This window comes from Lipotes vexillifer, unplaced genomic scaffold, assembly GCF_000442215.2.
Source record: "Lipotes vexillifer unplaced genomic scaffold, Lipotes_vexillifer_v1.1 scaffold597, whole genome shotgun sequence".
NCBI classification, from domain to species: domain Eukaryota; kingdom Metazoa; phylum Chordata; class Mammalia; order Artiodactyla; family Lipotidae; genus Lipotes; species Lipotes vexillifer.
In genome coordinates this window covers 846,928-870,102 of record NW_006797597.1, presented here as the reverse complement: position 1 = coordinate 870,102, position 23,175 = coordinate 846,928, and the positions used below count along the sequence as shown (strand labels likewise).

The 23,175-nt window shown below is 42.4% G+C and overlaps 1 protein-coding gene across 2 annotated transcripts in view; it reads right to left on the bottom strand.

Moving 5' to 3' along the window:
- Positions 1 to 19,667, bottom strand: part of IFRD1 (interferon related developmental regulator 1) — a 48,541-nt gene extending 28,874 nt beyond the window's left edge. For both annotated transcript variants that reach the window (XM_007469736.1, XM_007469737.1), the window contains exon 1: positions 19,376 to 19,667. The gene's annotated coding sequence lies outside the window, so the exon portion shown is untranslated. The remainder of the gene's footprint in view (positions 1 to 19,375) is intronic.
- Between the last annotated feature and the right edge of the window lie 3,508 nt (positions 19,668 to 23,175).

Here is a 23,175-nt window from a genome sequence, read left to right as displayed (position 1 = left end):
CCCGCTACCCAAAAAAAAAAAAAAAAAAAAAAAAGACTGGTCATCATCCGGTTCCTGCCTGTCTCTCTTGACTCACCTCTCATCGCCTGACAACAAGGCCCTCCCTTCCTGCCATACTGGATGCCTCGAAGGTCTGTGCGTTCACCATGCTCACACAGGTTTGGTACCTGCCCACCTCTCCTCGTCTCAGGAGCCTCTTCTCACCCATGCCAATTCAAACACACCTCAAGCATCTTCTTTGCCAACTCAAAATACAGAGTTCATTTCCCCTTAAGACTTTTCTAACAGCTCCTCCCCCCACCTGATAAGATCATCAGCTGAGCTTTCTACAGTTGCCATTTAAATCTCAGCCTAAATGACAGCTCCCTAGCAATGCCTGTCCCACCCTCCACTCTCATATACCCCCTCACCCAACCCACCACCACCCTGCCTGTGTTATTATCCCAAAGCACATCTCACTACCTAATATTTTTCTCGTTCAATTATCATCGTCTCTCTGCCCTACCAGAATGTTAAGATGATGAGAAAGGAGGTTTTGTTTGTTTTATTTACTGCTCTTTCTTCAAGTTCAGTATTGGAAGTTGGTAGCTATTCAATTTGTGTTTACTGAATGAATAAATGGATAAATGATTGAATGTCACTGCTCTGCCTGAAACATTGTCCACAATCTCCCCCCTCATCCTTTAAGTCAGGGTTCCCCAACACCCGGGCTGAGGACCGATATTGGTCTGCACCTGTAAGGAACCCGGGCCGCACAGCAGGAGGCGAGCAGCGGCGGGTGAGCACAGCTTCATCTGCTGCTTCCCATCGCTCGCGTGACAGCCTGAACTATTCCCCCACCACCACCCGTCTGTGGAAAAACTGTCTTCCACGAAACCAGTCCCTGAAGCCAAAAAGGCTGGGGACCGCTGCTTTAAGTCACAGATTCTGATTATCCCATCCCTCACCCCATCTCATTTAAGTGTGTCTCTTCTGTGTGCCTATAGTACCTTCCCTATAATAGCATTAATTATATGTATTATAACCCTTGATTACTTGTCCGTGTCCCATCAGTCACAAAGTGGGCAAAGTTCAAATTTATTATCCCTGAAACAGATGCCGGGGCTTTACAAGCACACGTAGCACGTTTCTGCAAATTAGAAAGAGAGCCAGGACACCCAGCTTGACGAGTGCTAGTGGGCTGGAATGCACCCCCCTCACTTCAGCAGGGAGCAACCTGTGCACCTGTACATGGTGGCCCTGGTAGACACTAACTGTTTAATTCAATGAGGGAGTGAATCTCCTCTATACCTTAGTTTCTTAAAGGCAAAGAAACTAAGGTGGGGGAATGAATGAGACAACAATTATCAAAGGCCTGCTCTGTCGCTGGTACTATTCTAGGGTTTGTTTTTTTTTTTTAATTTTTATTTATTTATTTACTTACTTATTGGCTGTGGGCTTATGGGCTTTCTCTAGTTGTAGAGGCTGTGGGCTTATGGGCTTTCTCTAGTTGTAGAGGATGGGGGCTACTCTTTGATGCGGTGCGCAGGCTTCTCATTGTGGTGGCTTCGCTTGTTGTGGAGCACGGGCTCTAGAGCGCAGGCTCAGTAGTTGTGGCGCACAGGCTTAGTTGCTCGGCGGCATGTGGGATCTTCCCAGACCAGGGCTTGAACCCGTGTCCCCTGCATTGGCAGGCGGAATCTTAACCACTGCGCCACCAGGGAAGCCCTAGGGTATTTTTTTAAAAACCACTTTATTGAGGTATGATTGAAATATAAAAAGCTGTACATGTTTAATGTATACAATTTGATGAATTTGGATATAAGTATATACCCATGAAACCATCAGCAAATCAATACCGTAAACGTATCCATCATCCCCAAAAGTTTCCTCTCACCCTTGTGTGTGTGTGCGCACACATGTGTACTTGTGTGTTAAGAACATTTCATTCTAGGTTCTTTTCACACATCTCATGTACTTCTTACAACACCCCATGAAGGAAGGATTAGTCATTCCATTTTGTGGATGAAGAAATGGGCTCAGAGAAGTTTTGCAACTTTCCCAAGGTCATACCATTGGTAAACAGTGAGCCTGTGATTAAAACCCAGGCCCTTCTGATTTCAAGGTTGTCCCTGGCTGGCCTTGGCTACACGGGAACCTGACTGCATGTTCCCAGGAGTCACGGGTTATGTATGAAGTCCTGCTAGGACAGGCCCATCTGGGCAAAATCTTGCCTTGTTCCTTTTTTTCAGTGTCTCTCAGCCCCCAGTGTTGTTGACTGCCTGATGACTAGCAGATTTAGATTTTTCTGATATTTCTAAGGCTGTAGCAGAATTGTATTATCAAATAGCAATGTTAATCAAATAATTTTTTTTAAATGGATTATCACTTGTTATGTTTTTGGTTACATTGCTTTCTTAACATTTGCAAGTTTTGTTTTATTGCCAGGAATGGTGATAATGCAACATGCTAAATTTGAGGTCCCTGTTTGTTTCTTTTAAGAAAGGATACAGTGGCAAATTTAGTTAGAACTCTTAAGCCTTAAAATATATTTTGTTTGCCTTTTTTCTTATTTAGGAGATATTTCTTTGTGGTGTTCAGTTTTGAAATTGCATACACTTTCTCTAATGAAATTTCTGACAAATAAAAGACAATAAGGGTAAGTTCAATTATCTTTTTCTAAAAAGAGAATGTTGCTTATCTCACAAAGCTATGGTATTATCCCCAATACAGTATAAGGCTGTGTTAGAAAAGTCATGTGAGCCGTAACTACCATTATATGCACAACCAGGCAGTAATAGTTATGACTTCCTGTGTTGAAAGAGCTTTTCATGGCAACAGCACACGTATGAATTATCTTTTCTTTCAAGCTAAAGATACCGTTGGACTTTTTTCATTTGGATATCCTCTGACACTTCATACCAAACATAATCAAAATCAACTTGTTCTCTACTGATCCCTCTATCCTTATACAACCAGTTCTCCTTCCCTGCTTTCTCTGTATGTGTTGGCACCAATCTCCTGGCCAAACAATCAGGGAATCTCAAAGTTGAAAAATACCTGAGAGCTAATCTACCTCAATCTCCTGCCTCATCTAGAAACACTTGGACAACATGACTAGGATCCAGATCTGTAACTCGGTCTTCTAGGGTTCAAATCATGGCCACACAACTTGCAATGGATTCTTAAGCAAGTCACTTCACCTCTCCATGCCTCGGTTTCAATGAGGATAATAATAGAAACTGTTTTGGGGGATGGAGTGAGGAATACATGAAATAATACATGTAGAGCACTTAACCCAGTGCCCAGCACATAGCAAGTGCTCAATAAATGTTAGCCTTTATTATGAGCAAGCAGATATTTATCCATCTTTTCTTAAACTCTGCCAGTGCTAGGAATCACCCAACTTTTCAAGGCAGTTCATTCCAATATTGAAAAGTTATCATTTTTAGGAAAGTCTCATATTCCTTCAACAAATGTTCAGCAAGAGTCTGCTAAGTACCAAATACTGTGCTAGAACCTGAGAACAAAGAGATGAGTGAGAACAAGGTATCTGGCCTCAAGAAGTCCCTAGTCTAGCAAGAAAGCTCAGCACCAGGTGGCTTGTGGCTGTCCTGCCCTGTCAGCCCACTTGGGTCCCCCAGGGACATAACCAAGAAGATCCTTCATCTACTTCTAAGCAACCAGTCCACCTCCCCAGGGAATTTAGTCCTCTCTACTAGAGCAAATCACCTTGCCCCTGTGAACCTCCATTCCCTTATCTGTAAATGGGAGTAAATAATTCCAGCCAACCACATCACTGGACTGTTGTAAAATAAAAGGAGATCATCATGTGGTCTTTGGAACCTGCCAGGTAGTCTATAACGATGAGATACTACTTGTGTTAAGAAAGAAATGACTCTTCTAATGATGGGAAGGGAAGATCTTTCGGCTGGGCGTTGATAGAGGCAGTGAGAAGAGGAACTGTACCAAGCTTCCAAATCAGGCTCACCTACAAATACAAGACTGGACTGAGTCAACAAGGTATCAAGCATTGCTCCCGAAAATCTCACTGGTGTTCACATATGTTGTTGGAAGGTCACCACATTTAAGATCCAAACAGACCTAGAGTCAAAATGCCTTATCGGGACTTCCTCGGTGGTCCAGTGCTTAAGATTCCGCTTCCACTGCAGGGGGCGCAGTTTTGATCTCTGGTCGGGGAACTTGGCCAAAAAAAAAGCCTTTCTAGTTGGGTGACCTTGAGCTTTCCTTGAGTTGGGTGATGCTTCATTTAAGCCACAGTTTCCTCATTTGTAAATCAGATTCTCTTGCCTGGGAATTCAGAATTAGAACTGAGAGACACTGAGGGTCTGAGAGACACTGAGAGACATGAGAAGTGATGTCAAGGAATAAAAAGTGGCTCTCATCTGCCCACCACAGACATGATAAAACACGAAAGCATTTGCAGAAAGAAAAGAACGAAATAGGACTATAGTGAGAATCAGAGACAAGAGATGAAACAGCCCGGCTTTCAGTGGTCCTCCACTTCCAGGCAGCAGAACGTCCAAAGACTCAACTGAATTCCTGCCTTCGGGTTCCAGGAGACACCCCTGAACTGTTAAAACAAACTCTTTCTTTATGCTTAAGCTAGGTCCAGTTGATTTCTATTTCTTGCAAGCCAGAGTAACTGATAATTCTTCTTAGTGCTCCCCCTGTTTTACTGAGTCTAGTATCTCTGGAAAACCCAGGAAACTGTCCAAGTAGTTGCAAATGGGACTTGCAAAGCCTATCTTTTAGTCTCCAATGAAACGCAGTAGGAAGTAGGAACAGATTCTGCAACACTTTGGAGGCATGTTAGCATTTTTCCTAATTATGGAGAATGAGAGAACTGCCAAATTTCATCTATCATCAGTGATATTAACGTGAACCAACCCAGCCAAAAGAATTCTGAGAAGATATTTTAGAAAACTTAAGCCAGACTAGGACTTCTCTGGTGGTCCAGTGGCTAAGACTCTGTGCTTCCCCTGAAGGGGGCTTGGGTTGGATCCCTGATCAGGGAACTAAGATCCGGCATGTCGTACGGTGTGGCTGGAAAAAAAAAAAAAAAAAAAACTTAAGCCAAACTAAAGTGACCATACCAGGTTTATCACACTGAAACAGTTATATTAAATAGTTCTAAAATTATCATTTTTATTATTTTACTAAAAATAAGAGAAAACTGGCCATTAAACACATAGTTAAAGACTAAAAACTTTATTAGTAAGAAACATTTAATGAAAAATGTTTTTTCATTCCATTCAAGAAAGGCTTTTGGGTTTCCCTGGTGGCGCAGTGGTTGAGAGTCCGCCTGCCGATGCAGGGGACACGGGTTCGTGCCCCGGTCCGGGAAGATCCCACGTGCCGCGGAGCGGCTGGGCCCGTGAGCCATGGCCGCTGAGCCTGCACATCCCGAGCCTGTGCTCCGCAATGGGAGAGGCCACAACAGTGAGAGGCCCGCGTACCGCAAAATAAAAAAAAAAAAAAAAAAAAAGAAAGGCTTTTGGAATTCATTTGTAACAGACACCATTGGTTGCCTACCCCAAAACCATCCAACCCGCATTCTTCATTCACAAAACCCCAGTTTTGTCCAGATTTCCGACCTGCTATGAGTGGCCATGTGCTTCAGGGAAAACTGGACCTGGCCTCAGCTCCAGGAATTGGGTCATAACTGATCCCCTGATTGATTCCTCTTACAAATGGTTGGTGTAGTCTTAGACATGCAACGTAATTCTAGCCAATGAAGTATGAGTTGAGGGGTTTTACAGAAGGATTTCTCCTTTCCAAGAGAAATACAAATGAAAAGATGGTTTTCTCTTTCTCTGGATGTTGTCATTTGTGACCATGAGGGCAAACAAAGCTAAAATACCAGGAATGGCCAAAGGGAAGGATTAAAGAACCCATAAGAGATTTTTGTATCACTCACCCAATCACTCACCAACCGGCACCACCTACCACCTCTAGACCACCCATTTTGTGAGATAATGAAGGCCCTATATATTTAAGTCAATTTTAACTGGAGATTTCTGTGACTTGGGGCTGAAAGTATCCCAACTGATACTGTTATATCTAACAATCCCCTTAAAAAGATGGTAGCATTTGACAATTTCTAACATTCTTATATGTGTTCAAAAGTGAAAAAAAAAATCCCCCAACTATTCCCCTGCAACCCTTAAAAGTCCCATATGTTCTAAGAGAGGAAATGCCTTTGAAATCCGCATTCCTGTCATCTGCTATTTTGTACCTAGAATGTACCAACACAGCACCACTAGCCACTTCATACTGCCTCCACAGAATTCTGTCCAAGAACACCCCGTTAAAACTCTTTCTTTGGAGAATTTCCTTTCCTCCACTCCCACCATTATCACGCACGAATGTTTTGTGGGCTTTTTTCCCAGTATCCTTTTCTTTCTCCATCTTTGGCATTCCTAATTAAGAGTTTTTATTTCCCTTAATGGTTCTTAATAGGGTCGTTTGTTGCTGTTAATTGGCATCAGAATTTTTGTAACTGAAACATCTTTCAATGAGAAGAATCAATTTTTCTGTCAATGGTATCCCAGGTGGCTAACTTTCATTATGCTTAGGTTGATGATTCATGAATGGTAGTTTTCCTTCTAAACAAGGGCTGCCATGATGGGTGAGCAATGATGCCCTCTCTATATTCTAAAGACCAAGGGAACAAAGTGTATTCTACCCACATGATAATGGGGTTAATTTAATTCTAAATATATAGGTCATAACTGTAATTTCTTTGAAGAGTATTTTTTTGTTGGCTTGATTTCCATAGCCTAGTCTTTTTTGTATAGGAGATATCTTCTTGTCTTAAATTATTTCCATTCATGCATCCATGCAAATTTGCCTTTGTCCCCTGAGGTTGATAAATGAACTCTCAAAATAGGAAGTAAACCAACAACTTTTATACTTTTGTGCTTTCTATGATTAAGTACCCACATGATAATGGGGTTAATTTAATTCTAAATATATAGGTCATAACTGTAATTTCTTTGAAGAGTATTTTTTTGTTGGCTTGATTTCCATAGCCTAGTCTTTTTTGTATAGGAGATATCTTCTTGTCTTAAATTATTTCCATTCATGCATCCATGCAAATTTGCCTTTGTCCCCTGAGGTTGATAAATGAACTCTCAAAATAGGAAGTAAACCAACAACTTTTATACTTTTGTGCTTTCCATATGATTAAGGCAACATTCAGTAATGTTCTTTCCCTACTCTTGTTCTCTGAAGTTCTACCTCTTATATCTTAATCCACCTTCTCCCCATCCCTGGTGTTCGCCCACCCAAAGTTACGCACAGTACAAAACCATTTTTTCACAGCCCCGGAAGCTAGAATACCTGCCTACATGTTTTCTTTAAAATAGGGTGGTCCATTTTGCCAGCTTCACTATTTGCTTTCTAGTGGTATTATCCATTTGTTGTATTTGACCCAATTTTTTGGATAGAATCAATAGTTATGATTTGACATTTAGAGAGATACCTTTAATTAACTAATATATTAGTTTTTAAATCTTCAAAGTGACACCCAATATAATATCTAGCTTTGATATTTCTCCTAAACTCCAGAACTGTATATCCAGTCACTAGCTTTTACTTATATTTATTGCCCTACAGACTCCACAGATTCAACAAATTAAAAATGTACATATCTATTCTACCCCTACCCCACACCTACCTGTTTCTCCTTTGGTATTATGAATCATGGTTAACGGCTCTACCATCCACCTTTATATCCAAGTCAGAAACCTAACCTAATCCAGCACAATAAACCATTTCACATCTAAAATATCTCTGGATTCTATCCTCTCCCCTCATTCCCACTGATACTACCAGCTGTTACCTAGCCTCCTAACTCACATTCCACTTCTGGTCTTGCCCAGCTCCAAGCTGACAGAGTGATCTTCCATAAGACAAATCCCATGACTATCTCCATGAAGACTTTCCAAACCCTACCTCTGTTTCTGCAGAATGGATAGTGTGGCCCCTAGTGCTCTTAGAAATCAGACAGATTTCTGTCATGGGGAAGCAACATAGTCCTTATTGGTAAAAGTGTATTTTCTGGAGTCAGACCACTAGGATTTGAACCTGACTCCACCACTTACCAGAGGCAAGGTATCAAATTTCTGTGCTTCAGTTTCCTCTTATATAAAGTAGCACTAATCAATAGTGGTTTTTAGAGTTATTGGGAGAATTAAATAAGACAATGCATTTTAGCACTTAGCACTATGCATGTATGTCTGGCACACAGTAAATACTCAATAAATATAATAATAATGATACTATTTCAGAAAATCTATGACTTCCATTGCACTAACTTGTTTATTGTTTTCTTTAGTAGGCTTTGAGTTTCTTATATCTAATTCATCCTTGTAGCTCAGCACCTAGCACTGGTCTGAAAATTGCTTTTTGATTGAATGACCATGTTACTGCCTGGCTCATAACACTTCATTGGCTCCTGATTGCCTGTAGTATAACATCCATACTCTTTAGCATGGTTTGCAAAACCTCTGAAATCTGGCTCCTCCCCATCTATTCTGCCTCATCTTCTGCACTCCAGCTAAACAAGATCACTTGCAGTTCCCCAAACATACATTTCCTTCGATCGCATTGAATGTCTTTCCAGGCCCTTTCCCCAAACCTGGTGAACTTCTTTTGGTATTCAAGACCCAGATCAAGTATCTTCTCTTTAAAGTCTTTCCTGACCTTCTTACAGATAACCAGCAAGTCTAAAAACACAGGCAAATACATAATAAATTGTTTGTTGGTATTATATTACAATACAGGATGAAATAAGTTATCTTCATTTCCAGACTTCATGGCCACCCTGTAGCTAAAGCTGATCCCTCCCTTCTTCATGCTCCCGCATCACTCTTTGCCTCTTTTGCGAAGCACGGTGACTCAAGACTCAGCACACAGAGGCTCTGCCTTACTCATCTTTGTATCCCAACCACCCATCTCCATGACTGACACAGATGAGGCACTCACCAGATATTTTTGAATGAATAAAATGTCAATAAATATTTATGGATCCTCTATGTATAAGGCAAGGAAAACAGCCACCCACTGAATCATTGATAGTGAATATCCCCAGCATAAATCCCCCCCTACAATCACTTTCATCCCTGCTGCTCTAGGTGGTGAAGCAAAATGCTTGGCAGGTGTCCTGGTGATCTCATACTGCATTTCTTGCATTCATGATGTCATTCATGAATGTCATTCATGATTAAAACATGTCTTCTTTGAACAAATATTCCTCCCCCCCCCCCCTTTTTTTTTTTTTTTTTTGCGGTACACGGGCCTCTGACTGCTGTGACCTCTCCCGTTGCAGAGTGCAGGCTCCGGACACGCAGGCTCAGCAGCCATGGCTCACAGCCCCAGCCGCTCCGCGGCGTGTGGGATCTTACCAGACTGGGGCACGAACCCGTGTCCCCTGCATCGGCAGGCGGACTCTCAACCACTGCGCCACCAGGGAAGCCCCTCCCCCCTTATTTTTTACAAAGGAAAAATTTAAGGAAATAGTGTCTACTTTAATCAGTCACCATTATTTGATACCTTCAAAAAGAAAAACATTGATAGTAAAATAAATAAAATATTTCAATATTAATGACATATTCAAGTATGAATGTTCATATTAATAAGAGTCAGTTAAAACTTTATAAAGAGCTATTCTCTAAATTGACCAGATAAGTATATTCCTGTTAAGATCAGCTTTAATTTATACGCGCTGATGCAGCTCACGTATGTGGCTGCAGTCAGATCACGGGGCATTTTCAACTAGTAAACTAGTTAGTGGTCCCCCACCCCATCCACCTGCAGCAGATTTCATCTGGCTCATGATAAAAATACCAAGCCAGTCTCTTCTCAGTAAACTCTCCAATGAAATATTTCTTAAAGATGACACGTGACAAGGAAAATAAACACTTAACATGACAGTTTCATGACATAGCCTGTGATGTGGAAGACAGCCTCTGGCTAGTGACGATAACCACACTGCCAGAGGTGTGTTTTACAGTCGCACACTGGCTGGCCCAATAAGGGAGCCGTGCTTTAATAATGACTCATTGTCCAGGAAAACTTCCCGTTCTATGAGAATGAGCCCTGGAGTCGCTCGTAATTTCACGGTGACTGTGACAACTCTGAACCTTTCAGAGACACTCTGGATCTGTGGATCTGACCTTGAGGGAGCGTTGTAGTGGGAGGTAATGGCACCATTGCTCATTGAAATCTAAAGGAAAATTATTGTCATCTGATAAAGCATTATTCTATTCACCATTAACCCAACCTATAAAAGGCACCCTGCAAAGTGAGCCACAATAAATATGTATTCATGGCACACTAGCACCCAAAACCCGGAGTGCTGAGTTGCCATTTAAACCCTCCCAGAGGAAGCTGTTAAATGACACAGGGTGATTCAAAAAGAATTAAACACTTCCAAAATGGACTACTCAGTAACCAGTAAATAGACATCATGTGGGTGACCTTTTAAGTGTCTAGCCATAGGGAAAGTATTAGGTTTTGACCACATGTTTATATTTGTTATAAACAAATACTACAAACACATAAATACATTATATTGTCAATTCTTTTTTGAATCATTCTGTACCATAATATAGGTATGCTAATCTGAGGTCCAAAATGGGATTTAGATGGTCTGTGAAATGCCTGAAATTATATGCAAAAATACTGTGTAGTTGAGAATTGAAGTTATAATATTTCATTCTATCCCACATTACAGTTTGGTTTTATGTAATAACATGGATTCAATAAAATTTTTCATTAACTGATGCTACAATGTTCTTAGTCATTACTTAATTACTGAGTTAATCTTAAATTTAATTTAGAATTTAATAAACTCCTACAGTATTTTAAAGTCTACAGTAGACATATAAAAAAACTGTCATATTTAACACCACACTTCACCCATGGCTGCTGCAGCACCATTACTGTTGCTCTTGCTGTGGGACCCAGGGTCACTGCAAACCCATAAACAATCTTTTCTAACTCCTACAAAATTTTAAAAAGGCACCAAGATGTCCTTCCTTTTGGGAGGGAGGCAGTCTTGCAATGGGGAGCATTGTTTGGCATGGGAAATGCAGACTGGATTTCAGCCCCCTCTCACCACCTCAGCTGGGTACTTTTGTATAGTACACAAATTGTACAACTGTACACAGCAGTCCCGCTGGGACCCCAATGAAAGTGAAAATATATTATGATTCTTTTCTACTTTCTCTACTTAAAATACCTTGAACATAGACCAAGACATACTCTTACTAAAAACAAAACACAAAAAAACTGTATTTAACTGATTTTAAGATGCATATTTTTTAGCAATTTAATATCTCTGAAATTGAAATGTTTCTTACGGTTTTATACCCAGTCAGCCACTCAATAAATTTTATATAATGAATATACTTACTAAGCCAAAAAAAAAGGAAGTGAAATAATTCTAACTTCTATTTATTATGTTTTCACTCAGAATAACAGATTATTTCCTGCTTGAAAAATGATACCCTGTAGATTTATCACATAGAGCACTTCCCCTGTCCTCTGTTTTCAAGTACTCCTTAGACTAAAATAATCCCTCCTCAACCCCAAAGCACTTTGTTTATACTCTTCTTGTGGCCTTATTCCTTTCTGCTTTGTACTGTAATTGTATTTTACTTCTCTTGCCTGTTGTCCTGTAAGCTCCAGCAGGGCAGGGCCTGTGGACCATGGTCTTCTCTGCTACATGGGGCAGCAGCACGGTCAAGTGGAAGCAGAATGGGCTCTGGAGCCGGGCCACCCTGCATCCAGATCATGGCCCTGCTGTCTACCAGCTATAAGATCATGAGTAGGTTACTCAGCCTCTCCAAGTCCCATTTCCTCACTTCTAAAATGGAGATAATAACACCGAACATATGAGATTGGTCTGAAGGTTTGAAAACGAGTGAAGTTGTGAAGGACTGGCACTTAGGGTCTTTGTAACTAACTATCGCTGTTTTGGAGGCAGCATGAGTTTTGTAATCAGATTCGAATCCCAGCTTAGTCACTCAGTGTGTCCCCTAACTACAAGTCATTTCTCTAAGCCTCAGCTTCTAAGCCTTGTGAATGTTAGATTTTGTCTGTCTCATTGACTGATGTGTCCTTACCATCTAACAGCGAACCTAGCAGTTGATGAATGGACCAACAAATGAATGAAAAATGACGGTAATTCCTTACAGCACTATTGCAAGAATTACAAAGAATGTATATATAAAGTGCCAGTCATGGTTACTGTGCCCGGTACATAGTAAGCCACACTGATTTTTGATTGTCAAAACAAATGGATGTGAAAAAATAGGATTAAAAAAAAATGCTATGAGCATCCACGCCCATGTATTTATCACATACTCTTTACTAAAAAAGAGAAAATTTTATTGAATCCATGTTATTACATAAAACCAAACTGTAATTACAGGAAGAGGCGATAAGAGGACATGGCTACATGGCTGGCCAGTGACTAGTGCCTTCTGCTATTAAATTGTGCTCACATACCCAATGCAACACTGATACAGGCAGCAAGAATCATTCGTTTAGTAACTATTTATGGAGCACTAAGGATGTGGAGAACACCAAGGTGGATAAAATATTTAGGAATAAATACATCTATATCAGGGACAGAACATGGAGGTGCTTGCTTTCCAAGAATCTGAGATCACAGATGACTGGAATTTCCATGTAAAAAGAGATTCCAAAAAGAGCATAATGAACAGACAGAATACCTGTCCTTTCTCTCTTTATTTCAAATACTACTTTCATAACTGTGACCTTTCTCCTCCCACCTATTTAGGCAAATGGAGGTAGCCCCTATGCCTTTTGTCACAAACACAGATTTTGGAGGTCAGGACAAGGGAGTTTCCTACTACCCTGGATACTACCCTCCCATTAGTACAAGATGGGACTATGTAGATATGAGGACTGGGTAGAAGGTGGGTAAATCAAAGCTGGGAGTCTAAAGATAAATGATTACACTTCATCTGTAACCTGGCTCCTAGGTGATGTCACCTAAAACATTCCAAATTGTTGCATGTCATTCTTGTCCTCCAAGACAGGAAAGCAGACTCCATAAACCATATTGGAGTACTACTGATCGAAGAGGAGGGAAAAGTCCAAGCCTGAGTTAACAATTTGAATTTTACATATCTCTATATTGAGATTCTTAATGCAAAACATATAATAGGACATAGAGTGAAAACAACATTTTATGTCTTCATATAATCATTTCTAGGCAAAAAGATCTAAGCAGTAACCTTGAAGCCTAGACTTAAGCTTCCTCGGCTCCCTTTGTGCTCTCTAAGCCTTTAATGATGGGAGCAGATTTCTGGCCACTGCAGGGAACACAGGACACTAGGTACAGCAGCAACACTGCTTGAAAGATAACGAGCAGAAAACTTCCTAGGACCAACGATGCAAGAAGGAAAGAAGGGAGGGCAGAGAGAAGGTGGGAGGAAGAGGAGAAGAAAGATGAGAGAAGAAAGAGGGAGAAAGGAAAGAAATAATAAATGAACCTAACAAGTTCCATCCATCTCAAGGATTAATTATGTAAAACATTGAGCTGAAGGAGCCCTGAGAAATAGCCCTTCCACTCCCACTGGCCTTTGGGGGTTGTCTTATCAATTAGCTGAGAAACATGATGCTGACCTATATGAAACAGGATGCTGAGAGAATCCTTGATTTCAGACAGCAGGCTACATGAGTGCCCAGGACCACTTCGGGGGGGGGGGGGGGGCGGGTAGCAAGCTGAAAACAGGTGATGTGAGTCTTTGATATCCTCCTTGCTCCCTTTATGTAAAATACCTTCTAGTTTTCTCCTCCTGCTTGGGCAGCCCCCATTGGAAGAGACAGAAGTGGTATGAAAGGCAGCTAGGAGTGAGTGTGTGTGTGGATGGGAGGTGGGAAATAGCCCCATTCCTGGACATGGGCTCAGCAGTGTTTGTTTATCCTGGGCAGGCCAGATGTCAAAGACCTCTCTAGTCTTCCAAGGGCAACAAGGATTAGAGCTCATGTCATGTGTGACAAAAAGGAACTTTATCTTTTACCAGATTCTCCTTCCAGGTTCCTCTGAGAATCCTTGAGGGCTGTTCGCCCACTCCCACCTCTGCACCAGCTGCTGTCTGTCCCCCGGGAGTGGCAGGGAGCGAGGCCCAGCTCTCAGCAGGTCACCTCTCCCATCTCATAACCACCTTCCCAGGCTGCTGCCAGGCTTCCTTTTTTGCTTTACTTCAGCCACCCACGCATACCCATCCCTGAACCCTTCAAAGCTGCAGAGATCAGAAGGCTCGGGCTAACAGAAGAGAATTACAACATAGAAAACAGTATTTTCCCCAAAGAGAATTGGGCTCCCAAATCCTCCTCCTTCCCCAGGTTGCATCTGTTCTTTGTCACTTAGAATCATAAATTTTACTTTCCTTGGTTCATAACTCCTTTTGCAGAATTACAGCGGGCAGACCCAAATCCCTTTGTCCCAGGGAAGGCCTTGGGCCCCTGCAGGTGCTGTCAGCCTCACCACACCTTTGATTTGTATCTGCTAACATGTAACAGAGAGATGGAGAGACTGAAGGAGTACAAAGACGCTGAGAAGGAGGAGATGAGAAAGATCTGCTATGAAACATCAGCACTGTGCTTAGGGCTCACAACTGTCTCCTAATAGTAACATTATAGCTTTATTTTACTTATAGAACAATATTTCTCCAAAATAAGTTATCTCCTTACAAAAAAAACTGAAGGACTGTCAGTGGAAATGTTAACCAAGCTGCAATTTTTGTAACATGAGGCCATACAGTATGTTCTTTTTAGGAAGATGCTAGGCCCGCCTTATCCCTGAAGAAAAAAGAACATGGTGAGACTGCCTTGTTTACTGAGATTGCTAAGATAATAAATTGATATTATGAGTCCCACTTTGGTGTGTCTGAGTGAGAATCTATTGAAGCAGAAGGGACATTATGGGGAAAAAGCTTAGGAAGTGAATTAGATTTTTCGTACCCGGAGTAGATAGCAGAAAAATCCTATGAAGTCACTCATCAGGCAGCAATGCAACGAACACTGAAGACAACTCTTCTTTCAGATGAGAGGATGGTCCAGGACAGCTCTGTGACTGCAGATGACTGCATGTCATATTCCAGATATCAGAACTATTGAATAACTAATGTTCAAGGGTTTATAGCCCAGAGTGAACATTCTAGAGTACAAACTGCCTTTGACTCAACATTATCAAAACCCAGAATTTTAAAGTGTCATCACATGTTGGATGTACACCAGGGCCACACTATATAGTGATGTTTGCTTATGCCAGAGGCTTTCTGTGGGTATGAGACATTCCCAACACCAGTCACCACTGAAAGGCCAAGTCAGAGATTAGACACATATTTAAGGTAGAAAAGCCACAACTGGTATAAAACTAAAGCAAGAAGACTGGTAGTAAACAAAGTTCAACAGAGTACAGTTGGCCCTTGAACAATGGCGTATGACTGCGTGGGTCCACTTACATGCGGATATTTTTCAATAGTAAATACCACACGGTTGGTGGTTGGTTGAATCTGCAGATGCTGAGGAACTGAGGATACAGAGAACTGACTATAAATTATACACGGATTAACCTCCGTGTTGTTCAAAGATCAACTGTAATTGCAACTAAAGCAGCTCTACTAGTAGATAGGTCTTAAAGGGCCAAAGACCCTTTGGTAGACAGGGATGTCTGAAACTATAAACACTTGCTGGAGAGCATTTCAGTAAAAGGCAACCTCAAGGTAAAAGTGTCAAGTTGGCAAAAAGCCATTGACACAATGACAATAGCTTTTGAGGAGAAGAATGACACGACGTCCACGGTTTTCTTTGGAGGATTAATCTAGTGGTAATCAGCACTGAAGTTAATACCAGCTTAAAGAGGGTCTGGGCCCTCTTTAAGAAAACGAATACAGACTTAAGAATACAAAATTGCTAGGGCCAGTCCCAGAGACCTTGAACGGGCCCATGCCTACAAGGAGGCCTGAAGGTTAAGCTCCCTTACCTTCACAATAAGCTACCTCAAGGGTGACAGCTAAAGCCACTAACGCCGTCACCCGCATCTATCCAGCACCCACGCTAGAAACGTGGGAGTCATCTTTGATCCTTCCTGTTATTTTCTCTTCAGTCACCAAGCCATGGCCATTTTATTTCTTGAACGTTTCTCAGATTCATTTCCTTCTTAATTTTTCCTGCCAGTACCTTGGATCTAGCCATCACCACCTCTTACCTACTCCACTGCAAATAGCCTCCTAACCAGTACCCTGTTTCCACTTTTGTTTACCTCCCAGAAATCTATCCTTCACCCAACCACCCAGAATACAACATCTATCTAAAAGGCAGATCTACAATTTCACAGTTCTGCTGAGTACCCTTCAGTAAGCCCTCCTCAGAAGAAAGCCCAAGCCTCCTTAGCATGACAAGCAAAGCCTCCATGACCTGCATCTCTCCACCTGCAGCAAAACTTCTCACAGTATCAGCACCTTGTGGCCTACAGTTCGTTGCAAACACCTTGAAAGTTTTCATTTCCAAGCTTCTGGTTCCTCACTGACCTCTTAGCTTGGAATCATCTCCCTTTCTCCTCATCCCTCCTTCTTTCTTTACCTTTCTTCACCAGGCTCACCTTCTCCTGGAGGCCTTCATCAATACCCAGTCCTCCACACCGACAAGCTGGTCAGGTGCCCTCTGTAATCTCACATGAGAGCTCCATCAGGTACTCAGCACACTACGTTCAAAGGACTTGTTTATAACCTACCTTTCCTTCTCCTCTCCAGCTGGTGATCTTCTTGGGGGGAGGAGACATGTCTAGTTAATTTTTAGCAGAATGTAGGTCCCTGGCACTTAGCAGAATGTAGGGCCTCAGTATATTTTTTGAAATGAATGAACTAATTAATGACTAAATCAATCACTATATGAGCCATTCTCTGTGACAGAGTACAGAGAGATAAGAGATAGAGAATTTAGTGCTGGGCTATGCCCAAGATTGTAGGTGGAAGAAAGAAAGGAAGGCAATTAGGCATAGGCTCGTGGGAATAATCAATCAGAAAAGGAGGAGGATCAACAGGAATTTGGGGGTCATCTTCTTTCTACTTATCATTCAGTTTCTACAGTGAATGCATATTACTTTTTTTTTTTTTTGCGGTACGTGGGCCTCTCACTGCTGTGGCCTCTCCCGGCGCGGAGCACAGGCTCCGGACGCGTAGGCTCAGCGGCCGTGGCTCACGGGCCCAGCCACTCCGCGGCATGTGGGATCTTCCCGGACCGGGGCACGAACCCGTGTCCCCTGCATCGGCAGGCAGACTCTCAACCACTGTGCCACCAGAGAAGCCCTGCATATTACTTTTTAAATAAGAAAAAGGAGTTTATTAGAGTACAGGCTAAGCTGCTTAACAAAAAAAGACCCCCAAATAGAATGATTAAAATACAGTATAAGTTTATTTCTCTCTCATGTAGAGATCCAGAGGTGATCTGTCCCAGGCTGGTGGAGCAGTACTGCTGCCCTCAACATGCCAACCCCGCCAACTTGACCACCAACTTCCAAGGTTGCTTTTCCAAGGAAGAGTGAGAACAAAACAGGAAAGACAGGACAGTTAGCTCTCAGAGAAGCAGGAATTTGCCCCTAGCTTATGGCCAAATACCCACATCCAGCTGCAAAAAAAGACAGAATTGTAGTCTCTAGCTGGGCACCCATATGCCCAGCTAAAACTCGGGAGAGTTTTATTCATTAAAAGGAAGAACAGGAAAGGAATACCAGGGACAACTAGCGTTCTGATGTAATGTTCTGCTCTGTTTGTTTTCTGTAAAAGAGAGAGAAAAAGAATATTTTAGTAAAGTACTGTAGTAGAAACAGAAGGAGAAGCCAGATTTCAAGGGATTAAGAGTTTTAGGTAGTGGAAAAATGAAGATAAAAAGTGCAGATCAGGGCTTCCCCGGTGGCGCAGTGGTTGAGAGTCCGCCTGCCGATGCTAGGGGATACGGGTTCGTGCCTCGGTCCGGGAAGATCCCACATGCCGTGGAGCAGCTGGGCCCGTGAGCCATGGCCGCTGAGCCTGCGCGTCCGGAGCCTATGCTCCACAACGGGAGAGGCCACAGCAGTGAGAGGCCCGCGTACCGCAAAGGAAAAAAAAAAAAAAGTGCAGATCATTTATTCAAGTTTAACAATAAATGGAAGAAGAGAAATAGAGTGACGACTTAGAAAGAATGAGAGTCAAACCAGGTTTTGTTTTTGTTTTGTTTTTCTTGAAGGAGGAATACCTGTGCTTGTTTGAAGATGTCAGTGGAAAGAAAGACCAAAAATGCTGGAGAACGCCTAAAACTTGTGATTTAAGCCTTGGTAAATCAGAAATCTGCTCCTGAAATTGAAGGAAGGATGACAGGACAGTACAGAGTACCTTGATATTGAAGTGGGGAGGAAGGTGGATTGGGAAGTTGACACTTCCCACCAGCTCTCCAGGGTCTCCTGCTCTAGATCCCCAAGCTCCAAAGTTTCCCATCCCTAATCCTACCCAAACACACCTCCCCTCAACATATTACCTGTGACCCATTCCTCCTCATTTTCTACTTTGCAAAGTCAATGAATCAGCTAGACAAGAGTATCAACAAAGGCTTCAAGGGACACTCTGCCTACTGTTCACTTCTTGAATTCATTTATTTATACATTCTTAATTTCATACATAAATATCACCTTCTACATTCCTAGGGATATGAGGCAACAAGACAAAATCCTTGCCTTCATGGAGTTTAACTTTGAGGACATATACATTTCAACAATAACCTTCTGAAGACAATGCTCAGCCTCCACGGCCTCACCCAGTTACTTTAAGAGTGAAATTTCAGGGAGGGTATGAGATGGGGCAACAGTATGACAGATGCCTCTTCAGTCACACTGAATACACACCAGTCGCTTGGTAGCTGGAAGAATACAGATCTAGGTAATAAATCCATGGAATGCATACATGGAAAACAGAGATAACAAAACCTGTCCATCTTGAAGGCATGTTAACAAGGCAACCTAGCCTCTAGGTAGGACCTTACGTGGCCGTAAAGGGCCAATGGTTTTCCCACCTTGATTTTCTGCCAGGAGCATATGCTTCCCTCCCTCTATTCTTTTCATCACATTCCTGCCCCATTGTTTGCTTTTCATTTTCTCCATGCCCTCCTGCCTATGATCACCTTCTGATTTGTGTTTCAGCTCGATAAACCATTTCTAATCTCTGCCAAGCAGTAGAGGGTACAGGTGAAGAACACAGACTCTTAAGTGAAAAGGCTTGAGTTAGATTCTCAGTCCTTGAGCAATTAACATCTCTCAGCCTCAGCTTACTCATCTGCAAATGGAGATAATAATACCTACCTTGTGGCCTGCTTCTGAGAATTAAAGGGGATGTTCCTGTAAAGTCTTCACAAAATGTCAGCACCTGATGATCACAAATAAAGGTTACTTATTATTATGTGACAATGAGACCAGATAAAGCAGCAGATGTCAGCCCAAAGCCTGACCAGTTCAGGCTATTGGCTGAAGTTTTAAAAAAAAAAGTAATAAAAGAGCATTAAATACCGGGATGAATTACACATCCCTTCTGGAATAGCCTTCTACTATGTAGACCTAGAATGAACCAGGGGCCAGAAGAACAGTCCGTTTTAACAGCAGTCAGCCTTGCTAGGGCCTCTGGGGTTGGCCTTAATAATAGTAATAGGAAATGCTGAGTCATCCTGCCCCTGGAGTAGGGTGGGGACTGAAATCCTCTGTGGCAGGCCTCCCAGCAGAACCTTCCAGGGCCTACTCGTCCACTCTCATCTCCTGACCCACTTGCAGCTGACCTTTTCTTTGTCTCAGCCCTATTTATGCTCTCGTCTCTCACCCACTGATCCAACTGGTTATTTTCCTTCCGTAGGCACAAGCCTCCCAACCTCAGTTCTTGAGCCACAGTCAAATGGGCAGGTGCTCTCATCTGGGAATTTCCACCTGCTAATTAGGGGAGGCCCTGAGCAGAGAAAGGTGCTAACTTTCTTCCTGGGAACATTGCTCAGGTTCTTCCTTTAAAAGAGTTAAATGAGAGGAAGGAGGAAGCAAATTAAAAAACCTGCTCATAGTGTAAATGGATGAAAGTGAAGGAAAGGGGAAAAGTTCGATGTGTTTTGCAGAAGACAGATGATGCAACTACTTTATTAATTTCCTAATTCTATCTGTGCAGTCTGAGGGTGCTGCCAGACTTATAAAGGTGGCTTGCCATCTCCTGTTAAAAATTCACCCCATAGGGCTTCCCTGGTGGCGCAGTGGTTGAGAGACCGCCTGCCGATGCAGGGGATGCGGGTTCGTGCCCTGGTCCAGGAGGATCCCACATGCCGCGAAGCGGCTGGTCCTGTGAGCCATGGCCGCTGGGCCTGTGTGTCCGGAGCCTGTGCTCCGCAACGGGAGAGGCCACAACAGTGACAGGCCCGCGTACTGAAAAAAAAAAAAAAAATTCTCCCCATAATAAATATCAATTTTGGTAACTAACTGACCCTTGCTTTATGTGGTAGGCCTGTGAGATGAATGGTTGGTTTTGGTTTTCAGGCTGCAAAGCTCTGTGACAGACTGCAGATGCCCAGAGTTAGAGGGCTGGTCAGCACTCTATAAAAGAAGCCACACGGGAAATGAATTTCAGCATCTTCACTCACCGGAAAACTGTACTGGCAAAAATGCTTGCCCTTTGAAGTCCTGAGTGTACGGCTGCCAGCCCCATGAACCCTTCTAGGCCCTCACTTCCTATTTCCTCACTTGTGAAATGCGGGGTGGTCAGAAGTGTAATGCACGAGGTCTGTGCGGCCACCAATGCCTCCTTTCTCCCCAGTGCTCCTCTTGCAACCCTGACCACAGCCCCTGCAAGTGACAGCAGGGGGGAGTGGCTGGCAGGTCCGAACAGCAGCAGCCACCAACTCTGCCACTTCCTTCCCTCTCGGGTTCCGATCTCTGATGACTGTCCACTGCCCCCTGTCCCCCACCTGGCTGTGACATCTTTCTCCGTGCTGATCACCAAGGATGGCTGCAGTGTGGCTGAGTGCTTCCCACCTGGCTGCTCTATGCATGACCCTCTGAAAGGGCCGCTGAAGAGGACGCCTTCTCTGCAGAGAGAGGGTGCTGCTCTCGACAGGAGACGTGCACCCCACTCTGCTCTCTGCCTCACAGAGGCCACTCTGTCGGCCAACGCTTTAAAAGATTCGCCATCGGCTCACTAAGTCCTAAAAGTTCCGACTTCAATGTTTCTGCCAAAGATCAAGTCCTCAGTTTTCATTCTTATTCACATTTGTTTGCAGGCTGCTTTTTTGTCGGGCCCTGGGTCTGTGTGTTCATATTAATTCTTTTGGTGGTACATGAAATTTACCGACACAAATTCTCTTATTTAGTTTGATTTTTTTTTTTTTTTTTTGGACTGCTTGTGGGATGTTAGTTCTCTGACCAGGGATTGAACCCAGGCCCTCGGCAGTAAAAGCACAGAGGCCTAACCACTGGACTGCCAGGGAATTCCCTTATTTAGTTTGATTTTTGTTGTGAATTATTACTGAGAAATGGGACAGAATCACGGAATGAGAAATAATTTTTAACTGTTAAGGATTATACAAATTATCATTTTTATTCACATTTTCTGATTATAAAACTACTATATAATCATTTTACAAGATATGACAAGCCCAGGAAAGTTTAAATCACCAAGATAAAAGGCACAATAATCTCAACACGCCACAGTAATAACTGTCCACAGTTTGATATATTTCCTTCCAATCTCTTTTTCCTACAATTTTTAGTGGGAATAGGAGGCCTGTTTTTATTTAAAGCACTCTTCAGCCAAGAACGGGCGCTGTGCTAGGAGAGTGACATATATATTTGCTTGCATTTCCAGCAACTTGGAAAGATAGGGGTTGCTGAAATTGTGGAAACTGCGCCCTAGGAAGATGGATTAGTTCAAAGCCACATGTCTTACTCCCAGAGCAAAATTTTCTAAGAAGTAGACTCCACACTGAAGCCTTTTAGTCGGTTTTATGGAGAGAATGAAATGATGAAAGAGGAATGTGGGAAGATTGATGCTATTCTTTTCTTCATTTTTTTTCTTTTTAAAAAATTTTTTGGCTGCACCACGTGGCATGTGGGATCTTAGCTACCCGACCAGGGATCGAACCCACACACCCCCTGCATTGGAAGCACAGAGTCTTAACCACTGGACCACCAGGTTGATGCTATTCTTAGTGAGACTGCACAGTCAGGTCTATCAAGTTTATTATGAAATCCAACTTACTGAAAGAAATTTCTTCAGCTGTATATAGTCATTTTAAAAAGAGAGATTTATTTATTTTTGAATCCAAAACATCACTGCTTGTCACTGTAAGCTGACTAGAAAGAAGTGGAGAGATACCTCTGATATTGCAAAGCAGCTCAGCTGGAAGTTTGTACACTAAAGGAGAAAGGAGAAAGGAGTAAATCTTCAGCAGTTTGGGCCACAGTCAACACAGCACGGGCCTGGGCAATGTCTTGGCTGCCGGGGACTGCCAGCTGCAGATAAAGTCACGGCAGTGGGGTCCCAGGCTATTGGCCAGACATGAATAATGACAGTGAGGACAGAAATGTAGTTGGAGTTCTGCTAAAAACATCTGGGTTCAGATAAAAATATATATTTAGTAATTCCTGTGCTAGCGCACTACCAGATTTGGGGCATTAAATAAAGTACAAACAAGACATGGCTTCCTTCATGTGCAGCAGCATGGATGGAGCTAGAGATTATCTTATTAAGTGAAGTGAGTCAGAGAAAGACAAATATCATATGGTACCACTTATATGTGGAACCTAAAAAAATGATTTAAATGAACTTATTTACAAAACAGAAATAGACTCACAGACATAGAAAACAAACTTATGGTTACCTGAGGGGATAGCTGGGTTGTGGGCAGGGGCGGGGATAAATTAGGAGTTTGGGATTAACACATATACACTACTATATACAAAATAGATGCACAATAAGAACCTACTCTATAGCGCAGGAGACTATATTCAATATCTTATAATATCCTATAATGGAAAAGAATCTGAAAAAGAATATCTATCTATCTATATAAAACTGAATCACTTTGCTGCACACATGAAACTAACACAGCATTGTAAATTAACTATACTTCAATTTT